Genomic DNA, 24,751 nt, shown 5'->3' on the forward strand with positions numbered 1-24,751 from the left:
GGAATTTCTAAACATATATTAAACCTTGTTATACCCCTGTGAGTGCTGTAAACCTTTTAACATTTTAGTACATGATGCTGAAGATTCAGAGTTACTTTCCACACCACTAGATGATAAGTTAGTAAAGCTGAGAGTGAATTCTAATTTTCAATCCATTGCTTTCACTGCAGAACTCCCTAGAATTCTTTTTAATGGTGGACAAAGGAGCACAAAGCAACCGCTAGGATTGTTAGGTGATTTGATGCAATGCAATGCCTTTTATCTTGTGGGCCTGTTGCAATTCTTTTATCCTTACAATGGAAAATATTGACAGCCCAATGCAGAAATGTGTTCAGTCCAAAATAAAACACATGCAGAAGCATCAAGACTGAATTCAAAATTCTGTTAATAAACATCACTGGTAGAGCACCTTAGCTTAATTAGCAAGTCAAACTTCCGCAACATTAAGGTGTGTGCAAATCTGAAAAAGCCTTCAACATTTCCACACAAGTCTGCAAGATTTAGAATCACAGAAGGCTGAATTTTTCTGAAGCCATTTCCCAGTTATAATGACAGTCCGCCACATAGGAAGCTTATTTTTCTAGGCAGGTATTTACTTAATTGCTATTTCACGCACTTTCAGATGTAAAGTTCCCTAGAGTCAAAATGAAATTGCTCAGTAGCTACAGACCAAGCCAGGAGACTTATTTCCAAAATACTATCCAAACATAGCACCTCTCATTGTTAAGAGAAGTTTGGAGAGAAGGGGATAAAGACAATGGTTGGCCCTTCCCTTTCTCTTCTATCAAATAACATTATTTTTATACTGCTCTTTCTGGAGAATTATTCAAAGGGGATCTTACAACCAATGCTGTCAGCCAACTTCCGCATACTCAAACAAACAAAATAACACCAACACACCAAATATGCTCTCTTACAATATTTTGACTCCAATTGTGCTTTTTTCTGTATTATGAAATATTTAAAACAGGGAGGTATGAGGAATAATATAATATAGCCACCATGCTGCTTATCTACCCAACATGTTTCTCCCAGGGATAATCACTAGACTGAAATTGGGATATTTATCATTGCTCTGCATGCTATTTGAGATTCATTCATACAGATATATACTTCATTAATTCACTGCAGTACTGCATGCCACTGCATGAATATGTCATAATTTCTTTATTCAATATCCTATTGGTAGACATTAGAACTATTCCCATTGGGAGCTAGTAAGAACAATGCTGCAAAAAGCTTATACACACATCTTATATCTAAGAGCAAGAGTTACTTTAAGGTATATAACATTCAGTTTAGGTACATCTGCAACTTTCTTAGATTATGATGCACTCTCCCAAAAGGTTGTACCTATTTAAATTTTGCTATGTTTAGTATCACCAAGCTTTTTAATTTGGTTAATACTTGTAAAATGGAGTAAATTTTCACATGTTTATTGGTCATGGACTTCATCTTTTGTAAACAGCCTTTCACATCTTTTGTCCATTTTATTTTTCTCCTTATTTTTGTTTTATAAATATTATGTATCTATTTTGGATGCCAAAAATATATAGTCCAGACTGGAACATGAATGTGGAGGGCTTTAATAGTGAAATTGCCCCAAAATGTATTTAATTGAATACCTAATGTGTAGTGAAAAGAACATTTGGTTATTTTTGAAGAAAGAAAATTCTGTAATAAATATATAGAAAACAAAAAAGACAATAAAGAGAAATAATTATTAAACACCAAGAAGCAAAAACTCGAGCAAGAATATAGTTAGTATATTTTTGAGGCTCAGCTTTAAATAATATTTCCAGAGTAATACAAATGAAAGTATTATTATTGATTTAATCAAAAGAGTGGCATCATTTTATTGTCAAGTATATTTGTGTGGGGGTGTGGGATATAACAGAACTATATCTTAATTTTCTATAGCAGAAAATCAGCAGATAAAACATAAATTTTTAAGAAAATCAATGAATTGCATGCCAGTTAGAAATATGGAGAAGCCGGGCTTGGTGGCTCAGCTTGTAAATCCTGTGCCTTTGGGAGGCTGAGGTGAGTGGATTGCCTGAGCTCGCGGGTTCAAGACCCGCCTGGGCAGCAAGACCTCATTTCTACAATAAATAAAAAAAAAAAATCAGCCGGGCGTGGTAGCGCATGCCTGTAATTCTGGCTACTTGGAAGGCTGAGGCGGAAGGATTGCCGGAGCCCAGCAGGTTGAGGCTGCGGTGGCCGGGAGCGGCCACTGCACTCCAGTCTGGGCGACAGAGTGAGGAGATTCCAACTCAAAAAAAAAAAAAGAAATATGGAGAAAAATACATGAATAATAAATACTAAATGAATAGAAAGCATTTGCTTCCGGGAGTAGAATTAAAAATAGTGAGGGATAAGTTAGGGAACTGTTGTTTTTACTATAAATGTAGTACTAATAATCTACTTTTAAAATTTATATATGTATTACTTTGATAAAAATTAAATTTAAAATTTTAGATAAAATCATATGTTTTTAGATAAAAAACATAGACATAAAAATAATATAAGAAGCTCATGAACCAAATGTTTATTTGTGTTTATATGGGCATTGAGACGTAATTGATTTTTATCTTCTATACAAAACTTTAATACTGAGTTTTCCTCAATTTCTAAAATGTATACAATCATTGCTTAGTGGAATATTTATGCTATTGATTTTTAAGGTGAAAAGAAATAATTACGAAGAATAAGATTATCCTTCCAAGGGTGAAGGAAATGGACTCCCAAGGACAGGAGAGGAGACCAAACAGAGAAAACATTTAGGAAGCCATGAGAGCCTGAACTGTTGTCCAGGGAAATTGAAGAGTTCAAGTTAACAGGTTTTGGTTAAAAGCTAGACATGGGGACAAGCTTGGAGCATACGTTTTGAGTGTCTTTAAATTATCTGGTTTGGACAAGCTGAGGATCCCATGCACTGAGATAGGAAATTTGTGTTGTAGAGCAAAGTGAGATCCATTTTAGGATGTTGAGTCCTTTATTACATAGCAATAATCAGAGAAATTGAATTGCTCTCGCTAATAGCGCCAATTCTCAGTGGTCTAACACAACTTTACTCTTCTTTTCAGTAAAATCTGGTATGAATACTCCTGGCTGATGGACCTTGTGACATCACCCTCCTCCAAGGCTGCCAGGGAAGAGAAAGAGCTTGGAGACTCATGCAAGGTGTGATGGGGTAAGACACGGAAGTGATGTGTTAATTCTACCCACATCCCACCAGCCGTGTGTCTATCACATAGCCTACCCGACTGCAAGGAAGGCTAGCAAATTTGTGCCAAGTAGAACATACACACAAAAGCATCAGTCTGGGTGGACACATAGTATTTTCTCCACTGCAGACATCCAGGTGGTGAAATTTAGGAGACAGAAATGTGAGACTGAATCACAGAAGTCTGCACTAGAGAGAAGATTCAAAATTAATCATTATATAAGTGGTGGTTGAGGTCACAATGAGTGACTTAGGGGTCAAATACACTGAAAAAGAACAAGGATAGAGTTAGCAGAGGGAAGAGCCCGAAAGGAGACAGCCAGAGAAGGGGAGTTAAGTCACACAAGAAAATCAGCAAAGGAAGGAAGTCTACTATGCCAGACTTAACAGAAAGGCAAATCAAATTTGGACTGTAAAGCTCTTATGGACTTTGGCAACCAGAAAGTAGCTTTGACGTGAGCAGTTTCAGTAAAGTTTGGAAGTAGAAAACAAGACTTGGGGGTAGTAGAGGAAATGGGAAGTGAGAAGTGTAACAAAGATAACAAACTTCTCTCTTAATTCCTTAAATGCTTTGAAGGGAAGGAAAGAGATGGAAGGCGGTCAGACAGGCAAAGATGCGCAAGCAATGGAGAATTCCATATATTTATTCGGCAACCATTTTATTTCCTATTTTTTAAGTCAGAAATACTTGCCACAGATTCTGATCAATGCAAGCACACTGCTTTGCTATCATTTCAGTGCAGAAGACTATACTGCTGTCCTCAGACTGAATGCCCATATCAAGAGTTTTGAATGACTTACTACAACTTGTCATTTCCATTCATTGCATTGACTTAGGGCTCCCAGTTTGGGAGCCTATGTTCCCCATTAAATTGCTCAGACATGCGGCAGTCATGAATTTTCATAAAGGGAGGATTTAGGCTTCATAGGAAATGTAAAATAGTCTAGCATTGGGGAGGATTAGAATGAGAAAAACACAATATCATGGGGGAGGAGAGTCCCAAGAAAAGTTATGTTTGTTAACAAAATAATTATACTGTGTGGAATGCCCACTCGGTTATACATTTTTATTTGGTTTAGCACTCTCCGTTTTTAATGATAAAGTATTTATTTATGTTTCTCTTTTCATTGTTTTTGTTTTTGTGGTAAGAACATTTAACCTTAGATCTGCCCTCTTAACAAATTTTAGTAATTTATTAATTACTGTGTGGAAATAGAAACAATTACAATCACTCTCCAGAGTCTCTGGGAAGGTAGTAGAGTCAGTTTAGGCCTTAGATGGTCATTCAGCCTCAAAGCTATGTTATTTCTGTTGTCACTAAAATGCAAGGTGGTGGGGCTTGGGGTTGAGGTCCTGTAGCTTATTGAAAGCCAATTCCTGAAGCAAGGAATATTACCAGGGAAGAAAGCTTTTAATTGGGTGGTATCAGGCATAGAGAACCAGAGGTCAGTCTCAAATCTGTCTCCCCAGACAATAGAAATGGGGGTTTGCATAGTGGGGGGAGGAATGTAAAATAGCAATTAGGGAAGGGTAAGGAAGCAATCCTATTATGAGGGGTCTGGCGTCTCATTGTCTGGATGTGTGTTCTGGCGAGGTTCAGTCCCTGGCTGGAGGGTCGGTCTCCCGAGGAAGGAACTCAGAAAAGGCAAATGGAAGTTGTAAGTTTTAAGACTAGGAAGGTCAATTTCTATGTTTATTTTTAAAAAACCCATAAACATCAGTTCTATGGGGAAATTAGGCCAATATCACTATGAGAGATAGACACAAGCTCTTGTTATCCAAAGTGATTGTGAAAATGATATAAACTAGGGGAGAGGCTTAAACTGCTTAGAAGCATTTGTCTCTCTTTTCCTGCACCCTTTCATATAGGATTCATTAGTCCCTAAGCCTGAAAGCCATCCCTGGGTAAGCCTAAACAGTCAGAGCCTAGAAACCAGATGCCTTTGTTACTCCTAATTGTGTCTCTCCAACTGAACTGTTGCAGAAGTCCCTGGCCATAGGCTGGGAAACTCACTTAATACTCCTCAGCAGCTTACCAAGAGGAAACAGGGGGAAGGAAATCACATTTTCACATGAGAAATTATGATCAGCTGTGATCCTCTGCCAGCCCATGAATTTCAAATGGCGCACCATTTTCAAATGCACTATTTCAGTCCTAATCAGCCTGTGGAAAGCAGCCATGGGGGTTATACTTCACAAGCACTTTGGCTTACTGAACACTCACAGGAGACTGCAAGCGAGCTTTCAGCTGATAAAATTTGCCCCTCGGAGTACAAAGGGAGTATAAGTAAATCTGTCTTTACAGGCCCAGCATTTGAAGCAAACTAAAGGGTGGCTTGCAAGTATTTGACTGTCAGGGATTCAGGGAAAAGCCTGGATTTTCAACAGATGATGAGCTGGACATCTTCTGTGTTGAAGGGGACAGGAGTTTCTCAGTGCACGATTGAGCTGGAAATGGATGGACACACTTAACTTCCAGTGTCCATGGAGAGGGACAAGCCTTGCTTCTTTGGAAGTTAGAACATATTCCACCGAACCCACAAACTCTGAATGCTTGTTCCAGGTGAATCCCAACAGGCAAAACTGTAGGCAGAATTTGTGTGGGGTTATTGTAGCTAAAATAGTTTTCCATCACCCAACTTCCACATAAATAACCTTGTAGAAGTACACATATAAATAGAAAGTTAAGCCATTGTTTCCATTTTGGTTTTGTTTGTTTTCTATCTGGAGGGTAAAAATGTCAGAAGGGTATAGTCAAATTAATGTCTTCAAAACAAATCCTACCTTATTGAAAAATCAATAATTCTCACTATTTCTCTTAAAAGTTTCTCCTTGTTACAAAAATATAAAACCTAAAAGGAGCTGCTTTCGATTATTGCATTTATGTCCCCAGACCCTCAAGCGTTCTTGCTGGATTGTAGTCTATGGTGCCCTCTGGTGGAAAGGAATCACTATCATGTCTCTTAATTCTTAAAATTGTGCCAATTTTCAAAGAAATCTAGATTCTCTTCACTATTGTCCTAGGATTTGAAAGACTTCCAGGAAGTGTAAAGCTAGCGGTTTTTGTTTTGTTTTGTGTGTGTGTGTGTGTGTGCATTGTTTTTTCAATTACCGAAATGTTCCTTACTTTTGAATACTCTTTTTCTGTTGATTTGTTTAGAATTTGAAACTTCTATAGACAGATGTCTGAGATGTATTTTTTAAAACATTCCATTAAAAATAACTCTCAAAGCTTCAAATTTCATAGTTTTAGAAGTAGCCAACTTCTAATTTTTTTCCTTTTGTCGCTTAGTCTTATGACTTGCTTTGTGCTTTAACCAAATAATCTGAAATTTGCTAACAATAAAAAAATGCCTACTCAAATAAAACCATTGGAAATGATGATGTACAAACAAACAAATAACAACAGAAATGAGACCTATTGTGAATGTTTGCAAGCTTGATTTGCAGCATGTTTGCTCATTTTCACAATGATTGTTAGACTTGGGCTCTGTCAATTAATTATGCTGGTTTCTTTCTTTTTTCAGGAGCAAAGGCATGCCTTAAAATAATACAGTATTTGTTTCTGTACCAAAAGTTAGCCATTCTTCTTTACAAAATGTCACCTCTAAAACAGAGTTGAAGAAAATGTGTTCCTTTTTACTCCCCAAATTAAGAGAAAGGTATCTTTGAATCTGATCTTTGAACTTGATCAGAAGAGATTCGAGAGGATACGACACCCTGAATTACCTCAGAAATGCAGGCTGAAGACAATATTAAAAAAAGAAAAGAAAAGAAAAGACTGTTGCCTCTGAAAAACAAAATATTTTTCTAAAAAGATGCACTGATTGAGAGAGAAACTAAAAATTGTCCTAAGGGTTTTGGACAAAAAGTTTGAGTCTCAGAGGGATGAGATATTCTGGCAAAGTTATCTCAGTGGAGAACTCCCTGTGGGCTGAGGAACATGGGTCTGGTATTAAAATTTGAGCACTTCCCACTCTTTCAGGTTTTTGCTCCATGAGATGAAGGACTGAGTCATATATGCGTAGGCAGGTGTACATGAGCCCTATCTGCAAAGGCGAATATGCATGCTTGCAGACATTCTGCTGCATTCCAATTGTTCATTGTATGTGCATGAAAAGACAACCATATTTCCAAGCAATATGAATGTATTTTGAGATAGTGTAACATGGTGCTGGAAGGCCAAGGACACAGTGCAGACTTACTCACCGAACAGGTTATTGGTTTTACCTTCTTTGTAAGACCATCCTACCAGGCTTCTATCATGCCAGTGGTAGCATTCTGTTAATATGAATAGGTCTTATGCCACTAAACTTTCAAATTGTATAACTGAGTCCCCTTTTACACATTCTATTCTCACCCAGGGGCATTTTGGTTATAATATGACTCCCTATTTTCTCTAGAAGCAAAAGAGTCTGATTATATGGTCATGAGAATTCCGTCCCCATAATGATTGGTGTAGTTTCATTCAGTAAATTAGCCTTTTCATCTTGTACCAATTTATTCACCCATTCACCCATTCAAAAATTATTTATTGGTTTTGGCCTACAGAGGACTGCCCCAAAATTATTTATTTGGAAACTTCCAGGATCCCTTAAGATAATGTTGCCGGAATACAATTTTTTCCATTTTACCTCCAAAATCCACATAGATCATTCAGAAGAGAGAGAGAGAAGAAGAAATTGCAACCCATGCCTACAGCATCACAAGGAAAGAAAACATAATCCAGCCTTCAATTTACATATAAGCACCTCAGGAGCCCATGTTGGAGTGAAGAGTCAAATAGATATGCAGAAAAGAAGAAGATATGATGGGAAATTAGCATCACTTCTCTTCTCTCTCTCTCTCTGTCTCTCTTTCTCTCTTCACTCTGGGGAAGCCAGCTGCCATGTGGTGAGGACACTCAAGCAGCCCTAGGAAGTAGCCTACATGGAGAGAAACTTAGAACTCTGCTAACATCCAATGATATTGATTAATGGAATTCTCCTGCCAATAACTGCATGAATGAACCTGGAAGAGGATCTCCCAGCCACAATTAAGTTTTCAGATGACTGAAGTCCTGGCTGATGTCTGATTGCCAGAACTGAGAGGAACTGAGCCAGAACCACCCAGTTATACTGCTCTCAAGTTCTTGACCCATAAATGCTGTAATATAATACATGTTTGCTGGTTTAAGTCACTGAATGTGGGGTTATTTGTTATACAGCGAGAGATATCTAATGTATGGTGGATCACATTGAAAGAATTTGAAGTGCCTAAGATCAAAAGTGTTAGTCTTGGGAAAATATAGCTTCTGGAAGAAATGGGGTTATCTTATAGGAAAAGTCTTCTCTTGGAGGCTTGGTAGTGAAGGAAAGGATCTTACAGAAACAAAGGAGAATTACAGAATCAGAACACACAGCCCTTTTTTAAATCTCACAAACACTCCATTAAATAAATTGCATTTCACTGTGCCAACCAAAGAGTGCATTCTTGAGCTAAGAAACCTAATAAACTACGTAAGTCCCAGACTCTTCACCACAGAAACTCGTGTTATTCACCCAGGAGCATTAGGCCACTTAAAAATAAAATAGAAAATGACAAGCAATAGCCACATAAAGCTTCTATGGGAAGAAAACAGAGCATGTGCATCAAAACTTCTTGGCTAATGAAAATGTTCCTTACAAGGGAAACCATAAAATAGAGAAAACTTGTAAAACAGCACTCACATATGAATTAAATATCTTTCAGCATTTGCAAATATGAAATAACATCTTAAATTAGACAAAAATTAAAAGTGAAATGGGCCAAAACAGGAAGATGAGAGTTGGCCAATCCTAGAAAATAAATGGAAGAAAAAGACAACATTATCTCCTAAATAAAGACTAAGTTACAAATAACCTAGGTAGTGTAGTAGCAACTTCAAATAGAAAGGACCTTAGAAGAAGAATAAAAGCAGTCAAGAAAAAGAGTCATAATGATAGGAAGAAGATCCAAGAAAAACAAAATTGTGCAACAAGCCAATATTTAAAACTATGATCAATGGAATGTTCTAGAAATAAAAAAAATCTCAGTTTACGTATTGAAACTTGTCACCATTATCGGAATGATCAACTTTGGAAAATATTAGACTTTAATGCTATAGAAATTTTTAAAAATCCGTTGCTTTGGGAAAAAAGACCACATTTCTTATAAGACATAAAATCAGTAGGATCTTGACAGTGAAATGCCAAATAAAATAATAGTGATGCAAGAAATTCAAGGAAAGGATATATGACCCATGATATCACATCTAGTCAACAGTCTTTCACAGAAAAGTAAATTTAAACATTTAAGAACTTGAGAAATACCATACTCTTGAGTCTTACCTGGAGAGCTGGCTAGAAGAAGAACTGCATCCAATGGAAAAATGACTGCAGAAACCTGGACAGAAGGATTAAGGTAAACACCAACTATATTTTTCTTTAGATTTAGTAGTAAAAGAAGGGTGGAGACAAGGAAGGAAGAGTAATTTGTAAATGTTACGTGACCTGATGAAATAGAAATACACTTTTAAAAGAAAAAAGGGAAAGACTGAATAAATGTGTTGATTGTTGTCAAAAACCTTCTTACACTGATAAAGGACTTTGGCAAATAGAGAAAACTTGTAGAATAGCACTCCTATATGAATTAAATATCTTTAAATAAGCATTTGCAAATATGAAATAGCATCTTAAATTAGACAAAAATTCAGAGCAAAATAATGGGCCAGAACAGGAAATGAGAGTTGGCCAATCCTAGAAAATAAATGGAAGAAAAGGACAACATTATCTCCTAAATAAAGACTAAGTTACAAGTAACCTAGGTGGTGTAGTAGCAACTAAAAATAATCTAGTCAACTGTCTTTCAAGTTCCAAGTCTGTAGAAACACCGATTTAAACATTCAAGAACTTGAGAAATATTGTACTCTTGAGCCTTTCCTGGAGAGTTGGCTCTCTCAGGATACAAAATCAATGTGCAAAAGATAGTCGTGTTCTTATATACCAACAACAAACAGGCAAAGAACCAAATAAAAAGCACAATCCCATTCACAATAGCCACAAAAAAATGAAATACCTCTGCATCTTTCTAACCAGAGATGTGAAAGACCTTTACAATGAAAACTACAAAACACTGCTCAAAAAAATCCAGGAAGACAAACAAATGGAAAAATATTCCATGATCCTGGATTGGAAGAATCAACATTGTTAAAATGTCCACCATACACAAGGCAATATGCAGATTTAATGAAATACCCATTAAATTACCAGCATCAGTCTTCCAGACTGAAATTCATATGGAATCATAAATGACCATGAATAACCTAACAATCCTTAGCAAAAGAAACAAAGCAGGAGATATCACACTCCCAGACTTTAAACTTTATTATAAGGCTACAGTAATCAAAACAGCCTGGTATTGGTACAAGAACAGGCATATAGACCAATGGAACAGGATAGAGATTCTGGAAACAAAACCTCAATTTCTCAACCAACTCATCTTTGACAAAGCTTCCACTAACAACCACTGGGGAGAGGAAAACTTATTCAGTAAATGATGCTGGGAAAACTGGCTGACCACATACAGAAGATTAAAACAAGACCCCTTCCTAACACCATACATAAAAATCAACTCTAAATGGATCAAAGACCTATACATAGAACCTCAAACTATAAGAACCTTAGGAAATGCAGGAGACACACTTATGGAAATTGGAACTGGCAACCAATTCCTGATCAAAACCCCAAGTGCCCATGCCATAAGAGATAAGATAGACAAGTGGGACCTCATCAAACTGAAAAGCTTCTGCAAAGTCAAAGGAACCATGAAGAGAGCAGGGAGACAGTCCACAGATTAGGAAAAAAACGTTTACCAACTGTTTCTTTGATAAAGGCCTAACATCCAGGTTCTACAAAGAACTCAAACATGCCAAAAAGAAAAGAAAAGAAAAAAAGCCCTATTAAAAAGTGGACAATGTAAGGAGGTTTGCAACCTCTGTGGAAAGTAGTGTGGCGATTCCTAAAAACTCTAAATACCAACCTCCCATATGACCCCGCAATCCCCCTACTGGGAATATATCCTGAAGAACACAAATAACTCTATAAAAAAGATACCTGCACACGCATGTTTATCGCAGTGTTATTCACAATAGCAAGAACTTGGAAACAGCCATGCTGCCCATCAAAAGAGGACTGGATTTTAAAAATGTGGTACATATACACGATGGAATACTACGCAGCCATAAAAAAGAACAAAATCATGAATTTCGCAGCAGCCTGGATGGAACTAGAGTCTATAATACTGAGTGACCTCTCACAGAAACAAAGATCTGAGTATCACATGTTCTCTCTCATATAATGGACCTTAAACATCCAATGCAATACTATACGAAAATGACTGACAGTACTGGGAAACTATGGTGGGGGGAGGGAGATGGGATTAACAGTAGCAAATATCTGTCTGGGAACGGGGAAACACCCCATATCAACAGGGTGCCTGAATGAAACTCAATTGTATACCTAACCCTTAACTGTATCCCACAACTTCATAATAAAAAATAAATAAATAATTTTTTTTAAAAAAGTGGACAAAAGATCTGAGTAGACACTTCTCAAAAGAAGACATATGAACAGCCAACAGATACATGAAAAAATGCTCTGCCTCACTGATCATGAAAGAAATGCAAATTAAAACTATACTGAGATACCATCTAACTCCAGTCAGGTTAACCATCATCAATAACTCAAAAAACAACAGATGCTGGAGAGGATGCAGGGAAAAGGGAACACTTCTATACTGTTGGTGGGAGAGTAAACTAGTAAAACCTCTGTGGAAAACAGTGTGACGATTCCTGAAAGATCTAAAAATTAACCTCCCATATGACCCAGCAATCCCCCTTCTGGGAATATACCTGGAGGAACTCAAATAACTCTATGAAAAGGATATCTGTGCACGCATGTTTATTGCAGCACTGTTTACAATAGCAAAAACATGGAACCAATCATGCCGCCCATTGAAAGTAGACTGGAGGAAAAAATGTAATACATATACACTATGGAATATTATGCAACCATAAAGAAGGACAAAATTTTGAACTTCGCAGCAACTTGGATGGATTTAGTGTCTGTAATACTCAGTGATCTATCACAGAAACAAAGAATTGAGTTCCGCTTTTTCTCACTCATAAGCAGACCCTGAACAATTACCATAATACTATAAGAAAGGGATTGGCAGTAGAGGGAAACCATGAGGGGAGGGATGGAGGGTATTCTTCACCAATAGGGTACCTGATCTCAAACCAGGTGAAGTGGGGACCAAAATGAGGCCCAGACTTTACCTGCACAATGACAATTTGTATAACTAACCTACATCTTTGACATAAAAATTTAAACACTTACACACACACACACACACACACACACACACACACACAAATGTATTGATTGTTGAATGGTTAACATGTGATCGTCAAAGGATATTATTTAAATGTTATAAACCACATAGTAAAGCCCATAAAATGAAAATACAGTAATGATGGTGATGATAATTATAATAATAAAGTGTTTATCTCAACCTACTCATAGATGTCATCAATAAATAATTTTTATTATTGTTATTCTTACATTATTTGGCTAGATAGTATTTTGAAATAGTAAAAATTAAATGCCTTAAAATAGGGTATATGTTGTCTGATTCCCACTGGCTCTGCACTCCTATGATCTCATTCATTTACATTCCTTGTCTGGTCCCTGAAGGCATGTTAGTTGAGACCCTGGGGATACTCTGTATTATAGAGAACAAAACACATATAGATTCTGCTCTCAAGAGAGAAGCTCACACATTTATCTATATCTGATTAGCATTAACTTGAGGCACTAAAAAAGGGAGTTTCCGCAGCTGAAATTGAAGAATTTACTAAGGTGAATACTATTTCACTCAGTCAGCCTTCCTTGGCAATACTATAAATTATCATGTAGACATCTATATTTCTATTAGTATTTCTAAACTTCTTTGATCATGGTAGATTGAAGATATGATGTCATCTTCATTTATAAAAAGAGTTTACTATATCGTTTGTCAAGAGGGCTAGGAACAAGAAATAACTTTGTAATGTGAAGCCAAAAGAGAGTAACAAAATTTTCATTTTTAAAAAACAAATAATTATAGAGGGCTACTTATTACATAATATAATAAATTGTGCTAAATTCTATATACTCAGAAGAAGCCACGGCTACTGATTGCAGCAGACTCTAAAATAATAGGTTAAATGGAGCATATGCCAATGAGAAGAATAAGTTGATGTGCTCTGATCAGGGTGTGATAACTCTTAATGCATGCTTCAAATAAGTAAACTAAGTTTAAATTGTTTATTAAAAGAAAGCTTGAAAATCAATATATTAGAATCCCCATATATCATTCTTACCTTCCCCCTCTCAGTTTCATCTCTGATTCCCGTTGGAGCTTTAGGATAGTTCCATATGAAATTGAACTCATCTTGTTTCGCTAGCATCTCACTGCAATTGTGTAGAGCACATCTTTTGCTTTCCGCCCTAGGGTTTCTCTGCCTGGCATGCCTGCAAGTGCACAGGAGTTAGCATACCCTAGACAACCTTCAGTGGATACTGGAGTTGATGAATGTTTCTTCCTGGAGATCCTCCGAAGGAAAATTCTAATTTGTCACAGATGTTTCTCAGATGATCTGGTTGGATGGAGTTGCCCACAGTGGTTACCAACTCAATAGCATGCTCTTTTATCCCCTTCCTTTTACACATACTCTGGTCCCTAGCTTCTGTTTCTAGAAATCAACTCTAAATAAACTACCTACACACAAGACTTTGTTATTGAGTTTTAGGGGACCCAGACTAGGCCAGTCATCTAACCAAAAGTCCTACCCCAAATGTGAAGTAGTACAGCCATTATAGAGAATGGTATGAATGCGCCTCACAAAACTAAAAATAGAACTACCATATGATCCAGCAATCTCACTGCTGGGTATATATCTAAAAGAAAGGAAATTAGTAAATCAAAGATATATCTGAATTCCCATACTCACAATAGCCAAGGTATATAATCAATCTAAATGTCCATCAATAGATGAATATATAAAGAAAATGCATCAGATATATACAATGGAATATTAATCAGCCATAAAAATGAATGAAATCCTATCATTTGCAGCAACATGAATAGAACTGGATGTCATCATGTTAAATAAAATAAGCCAGACACAGAAAGACAGATGTCATATGTTCTCACTAATATGTGAAAGCTAAAAAAGTAGAACTTGTGATGGTAGGTAGCAGAATAGTGGTTACTAGAGACTGGGAAGGGAGAGAAGGAGGGATGATAAAGAGAAATTGTTCAATGGACAAAAAAATACATCTAGATCAAAGGAATAATTTCTAGTATTTGATAGAACAGTCGGAAAATTACAGTTAACAATTTGTTGTGAAGCGCAACATAACTAGGAGAATTGTAATGTGCCCAACACAAAGAAAAGATAAATGTTTGAGGTAAAGAATATCTCAATTACCCTGATAACATCATTAAACATTGTATACATGTATTAACATATCACATATACCCTCAAAATATGCACATCAATTATATGTCAATTTTTAAATTTAAATTCCAAACCTCCTCATAAGCGGGAAAGAAGAAATTTCTTTGCTTTGATTTGCTTTGGTGGTAGCTCTATCACAAAACCCTCAGGCTACTTCTTTTTGCTGTATTCTTTTTTTTTTTTTAAATGTTTTGTGGAAGTGGGGACTTGTATGTTGCTCCGCTTGGTCTTGAATTCCTGAGCTCAAGCAATCCTTTCACCTCAGCCTCCCAAAATGCTGGGATTTCAAGTGTGAAGCCACTGTGTCTGACCTGTATTCTTAATTATCTGCCTGTGGCAAGTGTCCTGGCATCTCTGAACCTTGACACATGCAATTCTTGAGTAGTGTAGTGTAGTGTAGTGATCCTTACACTGGCATGTACAACAAAATTTTTTGTGGAGCTTTATCTAAAAATTTATCATCCTGGATTCCATCCTAAAAGTATAGTCTTAGAATCTCCTAAGAGTGTTCTGATGTTCAGCCACAATTGATAACCATTAGTCTAGAGCAGGGGTCCCCAGACCCCAGGATGCAGATGGGGACCAGACTGTGGCCTGTTAGAAACCAGGCCGCAAGGCTGGGGGTGAGCAGTGGGCAAGTGGAGCTCTGTCTCCTGTCAGATCAGCAGCGGCATTAGATTCTCATAAGAGCGTGAACCCTATTTTGAACTGTGCATGCAAAGGATCTAGGCTATGTTCTCCTTGTGAGATCTAATGCCTGATCATCCACCCTCCAACCCATCCTCACCCTAATTCGTGGAAAAATTGTCTTCCGTGAAATCAGTCCTTGATGCCAAAAAGACTGGGGACCGCTGGTCTAGAGAGCCCAATCTACTCCCTAGTGTTAGCCCACCACTGTCACTTATCTATTAATTTACAATTTTTTAACCTCCAACTATATATCAGACACTGTAGTAGAAACTAGGGATAAGATGATGTCTAGAACTGGGTCTATTTGGGAGTCCTAACTTATCTTGCATGTGATTGCCTCTAGTAAACCCTTCCTGACCACTTCTTTTTTTTTTAATTGAGTTGGAGTCTCACTCTGTCGCCCAGACTGGAGTGCAGTGGTCGCTCCCGGCCACTGCAGCCTCGACCTGCTGGGCTCCGGCTATCCTTCCGCCTCAGCCTTTCAAGTAGCCGGAATTACAGGCATGAGCTACCACGCCCGGCTGATTTTTTTTATTTATTTATTGTAGAGGTGAGGTCTCGCTGCCCAGGCGGGTCTCGAACCCACGGGCTCAGGCAATCCACTCACCTCAGCCTCCCAAAGGTGCGGGATTACAGGCTGAGCCACCGAGCCCAGCTCCTGACCACTTCTAATACCATTGGCTTTGACTTTGCATTCCTTCTGCTTATAATTAGGAGAGCCATTCCTTATTTTCCCCCATTGAAGTGAACTCACCTTGCTACAGAACGTATTGCATTGCACTGAAATGATTTATAGTGCTGTTTCTTCTACTCCACTATGAGCTCACCAAGTACGGGAATTGTATTCATTATTGTGATTTCCTCAATAACATTAAAAGGAAGAGAGGAAGAAAAAGAGGGAAGAACAGAGCTAGTGGGGAAAGCTGATAGACCATTGTAAATGTCCCAGACATCATCCTTCAACTTGGCCCGTTGCAGCAAATTTTAATTCAGATAGAAAAGACAGAAAAAAAAAAGTATTACGCATTTACAAGTTGTACCCTCTTATGTTTAATTCTCCCAATGGACTTGTCACATAGATATCATTTCCACCTTATAGACAGGTAACCAGAGATCCAAAGTGGTAAAGTGTTTTGCCCAAGGTCACACTGACTTCTTAGTAACTGGAGTTTCTGGGTTTTGAGCCCAAGGCTCCTATTGAGAAAAAGGTGCAGAGTTTTTACTGAACTTGTGTATGTAGACTTCTGGTGAGTTTCAGTATGTGTGTTTGTAGACTTTTCCCTCTACTGAAACTTCTCAAAAGCAGAAATAACACTTGTTTCATCATTTCTAGTATAAGAGTCAGTGTTTAACAAAGTTATCATCAGGAGAGGAATAAATTCTTCAAGGGACTGTTTGTCTGTTCCTTTTGATTTTTGGCATTAAAGATCTCTGTATTCCTGCTAGAAATTTTCCATCAAGGTTATTCTCTAAGTTCTTGTGGATGACTTTGAAATTTAAATTTTCCCATCATCTTCCAGAATGAAGGCTGAGGTTAAAAAGGCATATTTCATTTTTCTCCTTTTCCCCATGGCCTTCAGTGTCTCTTTTTTCTTACCATTATCCTTTCCCTCATCTGTGATATATCTGAAAAATATTTTACTCATATCTTCAGCTGGCTCTCTTCTTCCCATTTCTCAGTTCTTTAGGCTTCTAAAGCTGCATGTCCCCCTGTGGAACTCATGCCAAATATAATTACACTGCACTGTTTGGGAAAGGCTTAGATTTGTCTCATAGGTTGTTTCTTTAGCCTTAATAAGTACAGACACTTATTAGCTGGCCACAATTCCATTCTCCCCTCTGTGGGTTGCATTTCATTGCTTGTTAATGTGTAAATCATAGATTTTTCTAATTACATACTGTTGCCTTTTCTTTTTGGCTCAGAGCTTGAAAATTAGTAAAGGGCTGGGACCCTGATAGAAATGTCTAAAATGGTTTCTTCTCACACATTTGGGGATGCTACTGGAATGGAGTAAATTTAGCTCCTGTATGTTGTGTGTGTGTGTGTGTGTGTGTGTGTGTGTGTTTGGCTGCTCTGAATGTTCAGTTTGTCTTTGACTGGGAGATTGAGAACACAACAACCAGTGTGTAAGGAAAACACACGTCTCAAGAACCTTAGCCTTGAGAACTCAAATTTATGCATTCAAATGAACTAATCAAATGTTCAGTAAACACGATAGTGATTTTGCCATTTCTCATTAATTTCACTTATCTCATGTCTCCTAATGATCTCACTCTGAAATTGCCAATCTTTGTGCTTCTGGTAAAAAGTTGAAAATGTTTTGTCCTTAATCACAAACTTAATTTATTTGAAACAACTATAGTGATTATTTGAATCAGTTTTTGTATGGAGAACCATAAAGCTGATTATAATTAGAGTTATTTTTGAAATTTTTCTGATGAATGTAAACTCAAACTGTGCTGTGTTCTTCTATTCTTGCAACTCAAAGTATAGAATTAGGTCCAGCAATGTTGGCATCAAAATCCTAGGCCACTCCCTCCTGCCATTCTTGAGACCTACAGAATCATAATTTTCATAATCTGCATTTTAACAAGATCTCCTGGTGATCCTGGGCACATTAAAGCATAAGAAGCACGTTCATTATTATAGATCACTCCCAAATACTTTGGTGGGAAATATATTGGTAATTCAACAAATTTGCTATTTTTTAAAAAAGGTAGCTAGATAGTAAGTGTATAAACACAACCACAGAAAGAATTAAAGTAGTGAATAAAGTTTCCCAGCAGATTTGCTATGTTCCCATAAGAAGCACTGCTTAAGGACATTGGCCATATCATAACATTCGGTTTTGTTTCTGTTGCATAACATTTCTGCTGGCGGGAAATTATTTCAAGGAGAATTACAGGGTTGAGGAAGAGAACACTACCACTCATGGATGTACTTATTAGAACCGATCTCAGTTTCTCAAGGAATGAGGAAGAAGTCATGTAGAGAGAGGAACTTTTACTACCAAACATTTAGATTTCCAGCTTAGGTGTTTCTGTGTGTTTACTAGATTGGTAATGATTTCTTTCTCTTTTTAAAGAAAACATCAGCTGTGATCATTCATTCTCCTTTAAGAGCTGCTCTAAGTAGCCAGTACACCACTTTAATTTTGTCTATTTTGAATTTTGGTGTTTTGAGCATGTGAACTGATTTGGTCATGACTCAAGACTGGCTAAAATGGCAAATAGCTTGCTTGTGAATAACAATGTATCTTGCCAGGTCTTCCTATTTATTTCTCTGATCTTTGAAATAGATTTAAACAACTCCCCCCCAACACACATACACAAAATTAGCAGTTCTGCAAATATTTATCAGCACAATCAAAAAAATCTCGTTCTCTGCATAGTACCCTGAGTAATAATAGCACAAAAGTGAAATATACCAAGAGTATAGGCATTAACATTTACCAAGTGATTGGCTAGAATGTAATAGATAGAAGGCATTTGCCATTAGAAACCTCTTAATCATCTTTTTTTTCCCTTTCCATTTGCAGGTATTTATTTCTGGTCAAGGGAAGCCAAGGGTGGGGAGCTGGATTAAACAACCCAGTAAATATGGTTGAAGCATTTAATCAATACTATTATTCTTTAAGGCTGTTGAAAGTAAGTGACTGTGTAGGGGTAAAAAAGTAATACCTTTTCATTGCCTATCACGAGGGTTATGGCAGATATTCCTATAACAGAAGACAGTAAGAGAAATACAAAACACATCTATTTAACAGTTTTATGAGAAATGAGAGCTTTCAGAAGTAATGGAAAGCTTGAATAGGTTGGATAAAGAATGGACAGTTGTGTAGAAAGAAGAATGATTGATCAAAAAGGGTATGATCTAATGGTATTTGATTGAGTGGGGGAGGACTCAGCTAGGCCTGATTGTTCCGATTCTTCCTGACTTCTTGGTGTGGCATTCCTTCCCCCACTATTCCAGGTATGTGGCCGAACTCCTCTGGAATGAGTGTCTTATGACTTACCTTCAGGTAAAGTTGGTTAGAACATTCCTTTACTACCATGCTTCACACAGAAAGGCAGGAAAGTCAGAGTCACCTTCTTACTTATGAAGCCCTCTTAGACTTCCTTTGGTTCAAAGAACTTAGGGGTAACATTTTCTGAGCCCCGGCAGCTGCAAATTCTTTGATGCTCCTCTTATCTGATGATAAGGTCTGTGTTCTTTTCCCTTGCATCTGGGAGGATTTGAGACTCTTGTGACCAATAGAATACTTTAGAAGTGATGCTACATGAGTTTTGAACTTGGTCTGAAAAAGTGATTCTCCTTCCACCTTGTTCTTAGAGCACTGAGCAGCTTTGTAAGAAGTCCAGCTACCTTGATACTGCTACACTATGCCACACTATGAGAAATCTACATCATAAAGTGAAACCAACATGTAGGTGGTGTAGCCATCAGCCTGTCTTCAAATCCTTTCAGCCCAAGTCCTTCCTGTCTTCCTAGCTGAGGCTCCAGCCAACATAAAGCAGAGAAAAGTTGTTTTTGCACTGACCTCTCTGTATTCCTGATCCACATGACCAGTGAACATAATAAAATGGCTGTTTGGGGGCCACTAATTTTAAGGTGGTCTGTATCATTGCAATATTAACCAAAACAGCCTTCCTCTCCTGTGCTTCCACTCATTTGCCCAGGGCCCAAAGTTCAACAATATGTATTGTTTCAAAATAATAACTGAAAATATATAGAATTTTGGCTACGAATAAGACCTTAAATTGTATCTAATCGAGATTTCTCCTAAATCGAGTAATTTCCACAGTCATATTTGCATACAATCTATACTATTATTAATCAATAATGCTATTCCGATTATCATGACTCATTTTACTATTTAGCCTTATTTTAAGGGATACTAGTCATGATTTCAGAATTGTGATATTAAGTTCTATTTTTCTAACATGATAAATACTCATAAGTATAAACATAAAGATCATACCCATGTATCACCAAATAATGTATCACATATTACTAGTATTATACGTACCCAATTTTGAAAATAATAATTTGATATAAACCTTCTATAGGACAGAGAACTCCCTCTAGTTATAGACTAATTGTGTTCTTGGCTCTTTTCATGTCTAAGATTGAAGAATGAAAAACATTCTATTATTCTGCCAACTTCTTGTTTTGACTGTTTCTCCATAAGCATCTGTTGTCATTTACACTTTGTCTAAAGCTATGCATTTTACTTATTTTGTTTCTACTAACTAAATTTTATACCTTGCCCTTCTCACATATAAGAGTCCACCTGTGATGATAACTCTTCCTTCAACTGCTGACACTAGTCTTTACAAACTTGTTCCTGTCTACTCCCAATAAAATGGAAATAAGCCAGAAAGGATGGTTGGAACTCTTTTCTGTGTATATAGACAATGTGATAGGGCAGATCGGGTAAAAAAGTAGCCCTGGACTACTCAAAGTGTGGCGTGGTGGCTGTTTATTACTTATCTATGGTAAGATAAGTACACACATTGAGAATCATCATTTTAAAAATTTTATACCAGTTTGACAGAATAATTTAATGTCAGTTGAATCTAATAATAATTAAAAATTAGAAACTTAAATTTCGCATGTCTTTTATATTTAATTTTTTTAGTAATAAGTTTTTGTTTTGTTATGTGTTTTACATAAGTATTAGTTTATAACAGACTAGAAATTTTTAAAAAATATTATTTACCACAGATAGTATCAGAAGTGCTTGTATAAGAAAACTAAATAGAATATAAGATGTTCTTTTAAAAAGGACTCAGAAAATTTTAAGAGTATCATCTCATTTTTTAAATGATATAATTTATGGATATTTTAGAAAAAATATAGAAACATATGCTAACATGTACCAACTTCTAGCAGTAATTGACACTAAGTGATGGGACATGACAAAAAAATGCATATCATATCTGGAAAGTTATTAGAAAATAAAGTGGAAATATTTGCTGTCCTACTATTGACTACCTTACTCTTTGCCCTCTAACCCAAACTCTATCAGAATTTCAGCACTTGTAAATAGGGACACACAGTCTCTCAACAACTTTTACAAATTGCTTCTGACTGAATTCATTTTATAAGACAGCTTTCAATTAAATCCAACATTGCTGGAACATAATGTTTTTAAACATTTAGGTAAAGAATGATAAGGCTTTAAAACCAAGCTAGAAACATGTTCTGTCATGCCTTGATCCTAGATTACCTAAATTTCTGCTTAACAGATGCAATAAGACATAGTTACTGCCAAGATGCTCTTGTCTGCCTCCAGTAATAACCAAAGTGATTCTCAGAGATCAAATGGGCTCATTAGACACTGAGACATAGAAACACACTCACACGTAATTGGTATTTTACTTCGTGGCCATTATCTATATGATGTAGTGTAGCTAAAGGAATAATAGGATTTGAAGCCAAATTTCAAGTTTGAGTGTGAATGCCAGTGTTTCGGTTGCTTCTACCTTCATGGTTGCTTTAAGAATCAGATATTGAGTATGTTAGAGTCTGAAGAAAGAATTGATTTCATATATAGGATTTTAAAGTAATCCATAAGATTTTGTTTCAAAAGTTATAAATGGACTTAAATAGAGGAAGCTGAACTCTGGAATCTGCTATTCCATTGCATAAAGGCCCACTTGTGGTTGAGATATACGGATGTCACAGATGGTTTCAGGGATACGTTTCTGACGAAAGTAAGATTTTTCCTCTCAGCGTCACTACTCACCTCACTTGTAATCTGACTTCCACACCAACCCACCACAGTCACATTCAATAACATCATTCTGTCTCTTGAAACTCACTTGTCTCTTATTTTGTATTACTGTGTTTCTCCATCTAGCTACAATTTTCTCTCAGTATCTTTTAGTGGTTCCTTCTGCTCTATTTAGCCTTTGGGTGGGTTCTTTCTTTGGCCCGATTTTATGTTTATTTCTCACTTTCTCCCTGAGCCATCTTACTAACTCTCATGATATTAGCTACCAACTATAACTTAATGACTTATTCTTTTTCATCTTCAATCCTAATATCTTTTCAAACCTTTAGCTATGTATACAACTGAAGGCTAGATTGTCCCATCTAGGTATCTTACCAAGAGTACCAACTCGAAATGTCTTATACTGAACTCAGTAACTTTTGCCACAAATGCTGTTTCTTTTCCATTGACCTTAGTCTTAGGTTTGTAATCATTATACCCTCAGTTATTCTAATCAAAACCTAGATAACCTTTTCCAGTATGTTCCCATTTTCTTTTTTTTTTTTTTTGAGTTGGAGTCTCACTCTGTCACCCAGACTGGAGTGCAGTGACCGCTACCGGCCACTGCAGCCTCGACGTGCTGGGCTCCGGCGATCCTTCCACCTCAGCCTTCCAAGTAGCCGGAATTACAGGCATGCGCTACCATACCTGGCTGATTTTCTGATTTATTGTAGAGATGAGGTCTTGCTGCCCAGGTGGGTCACGAACCCCATTTTCTAAACTATAGCCATCAACCATAGAATCCTTCTAACTTCATGTCTCTATTTATCACTTTGAATTGCATAACAAACAACCCAAACATCTCAGTGGCCTCCAACGATTTTTATGCATCTAGAGAGTAACTGTGCTCAGCTGACCTAGGCTGGATTTAGCAGGGATCCTCTACTTCAGGCTGCAAGGCAGCTGGGCTTGGCTTCAACAGAGGGCTAGATGCAGGTGTGCTCCCAGCCTTCTGAAACTCGAGGCTACCTAGAATATGTTTTATGGCGATGAGAGGAGCTTAAGAAGGTGACCTGCACAACCACATTTCAAACTCCGTGTTTAACAAAGAAAATTACACAGCCAGGTCCATGAAAAATGTCCTCTGCCTCTAGTGTAGCATCAGGGTACAACGTCACCTGGCAAATGTTGAGGGTGTGTGACTCCAAAGCAGGGAGAGCAGAAATTAAATTAGAGACTGATGAGCTAATCTACCATAATAGCTTAAATATGTCTTTATCCTTTTTCCCCCACTCTAAAATGAATGTCCCTGTTGTATGACTAATCAGCTCTGCTCAAACACTGAAGTGGCCTCCTCTCTGGTCTCACACCCACTCAAGCCCACCCTTGACAATGCAACCAGAGTACTCAATAGAAAACAGGAGAGTTGAATGTCCTGAGAGGTCAGATTGCTGTCAGACATAGCCCATGGGCATGGACATGAACATGGTCATAGTAAAATGGAACTTCCAGACTATAAACAATGGAAGATAGAAGGGATACCATTAGAAACTGTCCAGAAAAAACTGACTGCACAGGGACTGAGGGACCCATGGGGATGCAATGAAGCTTGGAGATACATGGGTGGCTTTGCGAACAATGTTTCCTTTGTTGGTGCATTATTAAAAGGATTCAATTGGGGATTTGCTGCATGTGTGGTAGCTGTAGGGGCTGAATATTACCTGATGTCCCAGAATAAAGATGAGAAGCATCACTGAAGATATTACCTGCAAAGATCTTAGTGGCTTCTTAACTCTCCAAAATAATATTTCTTCACTGTAACCTACTTGTCTGTGTGTTTGATCCTTCAAGAATATTAGTAAGAGTTAATAAAGAAAAACATACACCAAAAAAAAAAAAAAAGGAAAGAAAGAAAACACAATTTGGACCATGTAACTCCTTTCATTACAGTTCCTCAGGAGTTCCCCGTTGCTTACTGAATAAAATCCAAGCTCCTTAGCAATGCATACAGGGTTCTCCAACACACACCCTATATCCATCTTCTCCAACTTTTCTCTTGACTTTGTGCTTCAGGAACAAATGATGAAAATACACACAGCTCTCCTTGTGCTGTAGTTCCACAAGTTTCTACGTTCTTCTGCTATAGTTCACATCACTTTTCTGGAAGCATTCTTTTCTCTCCTTACTTATCTCACAAATTCTTGTCCTGTGAGACCAAGCACAGACGTCATCTCTTTGGATGATGTCTTTGGATGCCCTCAGATCAGCTCTTACTATATTTTATTCACTTAATTTTTATTTATTTTATTTGGACTTACCCAAAGCTATTTCTTTGCCAATATATTATCTGAGAAAACTCTTTCAGGAGTCTCTGAACTTGAATAGAAAAAATATATTTTTCTTTATTTTTCTAACACCCAACAGAAATGAAGCATTTCTTTTATTATGATTATAAGAAACAAATCACAGTACTATTTGGAGTGCTTTGTCACAAATAGAAATTGCAAATAATTTCATATCATAGTACAATTTTTGTAGATAATTCAACATTCCAA

General features: G+C 37.1%; 1 pseudogene across 1 annotated transcript in view; it reads left to right on the plus strand.

Moving 5' to 3' along the window:
- LOC110595747 overlaps positions 1 to 24,098 on the plus strand; it is a 39,732-nt pseudogene extending 15,634 nt beyond the window's left edge. Inside the window, exon 2 of the transcript XR_002482043.1 lies at positions 23,639 to 24,098. The product of XR_002482043.1 is annotated as an NADH dehydrogenase [ubiquinone] 1 beta subcomplex subunit 3 pseudogene (transcript). The remainder of the gene's footprint in view (positions 1 to 23,638) is intronic.
- Positions 24,099 to 24,751: the final 653 nt, after the last annotated feature.

Source organism: Carlito syrichta, unplaced genomic scaffold (assembly GCF_000164805.1).
Source record: "Carlito syrichta isolate Samal-C Ts95f unplaced genomic scaffold, Tarsius_syrichta-2.0.1 Scaffold303987, whole genome shotgun sequence".
Taxonomy (NCBI): Eukaryota; Metazoa; Chordata; class Mammalia; order Primates; family Tarsiidae; genus Carlito; species Carlito syrichta.